We start from the raw sequence: 5,764 nt of genomic DNA, 5'->3' as shown, positions 1-5,764 counted from the left end.
AGGGCAGTCTACTCTGCCTCCGCCACCCTGCATTTCAAAATTTGCCCCCCACCGCCCGTTTTTAGCCATTTGGCATGAACACAAACACACACCTTCACACACACACACACACACACACACACACACACACACACACACACACACACACACACACTTGACCTCAATCCCACATTTCAGCCTCTTAGGGTGAAAAATGTGCCCACTAAAGGATTAACTTTTTGTCGACCGACCGACTGACCGACAGAGTCCTGGTCGCAGCTAATAAATAGCTCTTTAACCTCACCCAGTGCCAAACACTATTGTATGTGACAGAGGATGTGGTCTGTGTTGTCTGGCTCAGATTTTGTTCATGACCGCAGCTGTGAGGAGAAGCTGTGCCAGCACGAGTGCACCAACCTGAACGCCACTGGCTTCATCTGCTCCTGCAGGCCTGGATACAGGGTCGACCCAGACAGCACCTACAACTGCCTGGGTACGAACGCACGCGCACGCGCACTTTGACACACACACACACACACACACACACACACTCTCACACACACTCACACTCACACTCACACTCACACACTCACACTCACACTCACACACTCACACAAAGTGCAAATGGGTAAACACATCAGCAACCTTCCACCCATAGCACCAAACAACACACATAGACAAAGTTAATATTTCATCATTTTTGACGGGATCGTTGCTCCTTTCCCATCTCTGTTAGGAAAAACATTACCGCCCCCGTCTGGCAGCGTCAGGTTAGAAAAAACATCCTTTTTCAAAAGCAATTCAAGACAACATCAGCTTTTACAGGCTTGACTGGGAATCCTGCAGTGCAAACATGAACAAAAGTGTGTCATTAGTCTTGTAAAGTACATGAGAGGACCAAATATCCCAAAACACTATCTAGTTGTAATTAAAAATAAATAAATAAATGCCAAGCTCAGGTTAGCTAATCATTAGGTAATCATTTGTCAGAGGAGTGTCATTTTGGAATAAAAATCCCTTTGTCGGAAATGTGATTATTTCATGCAATGGGGCGGGGCCTACATAATGACTGATGAGTCTGACTTTGATGTAATTTTTCTTTCTTTCACTCAACTGACATACTACTTATTTCTCTCTACATGATCACTCAACTGACATACTACTTATTTTTACCTTTTTATTTATACAGGGGGAGTCTCACTGAGAGCAATGCTCTCTTTTTCAGGAGCGCCCTGTTCACATTCACACACACATTCATACCTGGAAGCTGACCAGTACAACCGCAGTCATGATCTGCTGGCCACTGATCAGCTCCACTGAAGCAGTTGGGGTTAAGGGCCTTGCTCAAGGGCACCTCAGTGGTGGTAATGAGGGAGGGGCAAGCACTGCCTTTTCACTTTCCCCACCCAGATTTATCCTGCCGGTCCCGGGGATTGAACCGACGACCTTCCGGTCACAAGCTCGCTTCTCTAACCATTTTATTTCTCTCTACATGATCACTCAAGACACACATGATTATTTGTTGACTGTTTTACTGTAATGGTCCAGGAATCCAAGCTTGTTTTACTGTTGCATACATAAAAAAAAAAACTCATATAAATGCAAAAAGGTAAAATCTACCTGAATATGATAAAACTTTGTCTGTGAGTGAGCCTATTTCCAGTAAGCCCACCTTCAGCCTTTTCTCCTGGCTCTTCCAGACATCAATGAGTGTGAGGTGTTTGGCACCTGCTCTCAGGCCTGTAAGAACACCAAGGGGGGCTACGACTGTGAGTGTGCCCCCGGCTACCGCGCAACGGCAACATGTGCGAGGCTGAAGGTGAGCGCGCTCTTGGCTAGCACAGATTACAGAACTGTGACTGAAATCAAATGATAGATTTGTTTATCTTTAGTGGCCACTGAAATGGAAATGTGTCTTTTGGCACCACACAAAGAAAATACAATGCATGCATGATTTATTTGGTCTAACACTAAATCTAGCCAAAAATGATCTCCTCATTCTCATACTTTTCACGTAGGACACGACAGCAGGACAGATGCTTGCTCGACAGTCTCCCTCTTCATGACACCACTCTGCAGCCCTCACCAAACATCAGTTTAATATTTAGCTTTTAGAATGTTAGAAATTAGAATGTTATAACATGCAGAAAGATTTTAATCAAACCTCTCAGAACAGCCCTGGTCCACTGGTCAAGTCAGATTGCCATATGCACCTTACTATGACTTTGGATTTAACTGGTCACAGGTTTGAGCCAACCTGTCAGTGTCATCGTACGTACAGTATATCCTATTGTAGTGTTCTTGAGTAACAGACTGAACCCGTCCACTCCCTGACTGTGATTGTCGGTTAAATGCCTAAATCGGACTGTGTAAATGTCCTCTCCCTCAGGACCGACTCCCCTGCTGCTGCTGCCAGAGAACGTTCGCATCCGCAGGTTCAACCTGCAGACGGAGGCCTACCACGACTTCCTCCAAGAGGAGGAGCGCATCATGGCTCTCGACTACGACTGGGACCACAACAACACCGGACTCAGTAGGAAACGCACACGTACACGGATACAGGCAGGCAGACACCTTCAGCAAGACACATACTTTACAGGCTAACTACTGGAAGAATAGCTAAAGAGCGGGGTGCAAGTTAAACCAATTTTTGAATTTACATTTTCGGCTCATTATTGGTACGAAAATACCCCAATGAAAAAAAGAAAACCTGGGCAGGAGTATGGAGAAAAGGGTGGCATTCTAAATGGGCGTTCAACACCTGTGACATCACTTGTTGCTGGACGTTCTGCTGGGGCTGATTGTACATCATAGGTGTACAGTTCCATTTCAGGAACAGTGCCCCCTGCAGTTTACAAAAACGAGTCTCTAGATCATTGTCTAGATGGTGTGTGATTTAACCCCCCAATCCCATTGCTATACATGTACACACCCCTCCCACATATTAATGCAATGTGGTCTTCAACCTGCACCATGCTCTTTAAAGCCCCCCTCCCTGTTTCACCGTTGATGTTCTCTGAAAACGTAAAAATTTGCACGGCACGCGCTGTAACAACGCACGTCACCATTTGTGCCAAAGAGGTTACATTGATAAGAACTGAAGCCTAATAGTGCAGGCACTGTTGTAAAGGAAGCGTCACTGTTCAGCGTCACTCTTGTCTTCAGTAAACTCTTTTTGTCTGTGATAAAACGGAAGTGGCGGCCGTAGTGTTTCCAGTCATATCAATACAAAAGAAATAGTTATTTAGAAGCCAAAATATTGCTTATTGTCAACAAACAATAATAAAAAGCCCATCAAAGCTGATGGGTTTTATGGAAAGAGCGTAACTCAAACTGGTTAAAAGTTATTATCGCGGCGTTTTGAGCCTGGTGAACACATAGTTCACTTAGTTAGCAAACGTAGCTAACGGCGAACAGCTAGCTAACGGCAGAGGGTATTTACTATACTAGGCATCTCACACACTAAAGTGTGCTTGATTCCTAGGCTTGGCCGCTGCGGGGTCTCGCTGGCTCGGTCGCTGCAGCTCGCATACGCAGCTCAGCCGCCCGCAGCTCGGCTGCTGCGTGGCACTCGACCAATTGTGATGTCACTGATGATGTCATAGACATTGTGTGATCACTGATGATGTCACAATGTCTATGACATCAGTGATGATGTCACAATGTCTATGACATCATCAGTGACATCACAATTGCCCGAGTGTAACCAAAAACGTGACCAAAATCGCAGAACCCACTTACTCCCTTTTATATAAAAGGATATTATATTTCTGTCTCACTCATCAAACCATTATAATGTCTGATGTCATCACCCGTTTTTACCAACAGCTTATTTTTAGGACTTTGAGCCCAAAATAAAGTTATTTGTCAACAAAATACACTGGAGAACATTGTGGCTAATCAGTAGAGCAGGGCAAAAGCCAGCAGGACATGGAATAAGATGACACAATACACTGGAGGGGGGCTTGAAGCTTTAGTATAAGAAAGAAGGATGAATGTAACCGCAAATGTAAACCTTATACTCATATGATACACCCATATCCACATGTGCCTACAGACAGGGTGGTATTTAAACACACACACACACACACACACACAGAGAAATACAGGGTAAGACGGTCCGTTTGAAAAGATGTTATTGCAAAGCCAGAGGAAGTTGTTTGTTGATGTGTTTTCCCAGGCATGGTGTACTTCACTGTGGCCGGTAAGGACTCAGTAGCAGGTGCCATTAAGAGAGCCTACATACCCGCAGTGGACGATGGCAGCAACAACATCGGGGCTGCTGTCGATCTCGGCATCAAGTACATCACCAGGCCCGATGGCGTCGCTGTGGACTGGGTGGGCAGGTGAGGGCCAGGTGCCACTGGAGGCTTTCGCAGTGGCCTACTAGTTTTTTTATATCGTGTGTGTGTGTGTGCGTGTGCGTGTGCGTGTGTTTGCTCTTTACTGTTTACTTCAATATTTTGGTGCCTAGGTAAACTGCTCATGAGCTTTATCAAATAGTTTATTATGGATTAAAACACCTTTTCATTTAAATAAACCTGAATGTAATGCAATTCTGTTATGACCTATAATTACAAGTACAATTGCGCAACTTTGGTCAAATGCTAATTCATTGTTATGACAGTAGTGCAGCATTGTCATGGCATTTCAATCATGAGAGGCCAGTTGGTAGGATTTAACAAGCTTTATTTAGCAATCGGCATGCATGGCAAATACTTTGGCACATGACTCCATTACCACGGGAGGGTCTGGTGAGACGAAGGAGGAGCACGGCCGGGAGTAACCCACAGAGCCTAGATCCTCCATGCACCGAAGGGCCAATACTGCGGCGTAGCACTAGCTCTATTGCAGCGGATTGGGCGTTCTCGCTTACCCCTCCCGCGGGCAACGTTGCAGACAGAGTATAAAGGCTGATCCGTGAGCGGCTTCTGGGACGCGAGTCGGGGTCTTAATTGGCCTCGGCTGGGTCTACTGGGCGAGAGTGTATGATGTTGACAGACCCGAAACACCTTATGACCCCAGATAACATCACTGATGACGCGTCCCAGCGCATGCGGCAGTAGTGTATTTGAGAAGAACATTAGCCAGTGGCGCTGCTCTTGAGGCAAGAGGAGGGCATCTGCATAGGCTAGGAGATCCCCCCCCCGTGGGGGATCAGGAGTCACGACTCGTTGGTGGCGGACTGGGGAGGTGGGTGGGGCAAAACAACGCTTCGGAGGACGGCTTCAGGGGAGATGGACTGCCGTGAAGCTAGCTGCTGCTATGATCGGCCAGAGAGAGAGAGGTGACGTAGAACCCTTGCTATATATATGAGAATTAACTGACGTCATATCTGACGTCATTACAGACGTCATACTAAGACTTTGACTGACCACGTCATACTAGAACTTGACTGACGTCAGGGGGTGATCGGATTAGATTATGCACGAATGGCCTTCTGCTTGAAATTTGGTCTAAGACCTCACTTCAATCATGAGAGGCCAGTTGGTAGGATTTAACAAACTTTATTTAGCAATCGGCATGCATGGCAAATACTTTGGCGCATGACTCCATTAGCCAGTGGCGCTGCTCTTGAGGCACCGGTAGTTGATTGTACTTTTCTTGCCTTTGACCTTTTAGCGACTTACAGCTATTTGCGGCTGGCGCTCCCAACTCGGTCGGGCCTTCGATCTTGGTACATTAGTAGTTGATTGAACTTTTCTGGCCTTCAACCTTTTTAGCGACTTACAGCTACTTGCGGCTGGGGCTAGGAGATCCCCCAAAAGGAAGATCTGATTACCGG

The sequence above is a fragment of the Poromitra crassiceps genome (assembly GCF_964638095.1).
Source record: "Poromitra crassiceps genome assembly, contig: HAP1_SCAFFOLD_360, whole genome shotgun sequence".
Lineage (NCBI taxonomy): Eukaryota > Metazoa > Chordata > Actinopteri > Beryciformes > Melamphaidae > Poromitra > Poromitra crassiceps.
The sequence above is the reverse complement of the archived record's forward strand: the minus strand, read 5'-3'. Positions refer to the sequence as shown.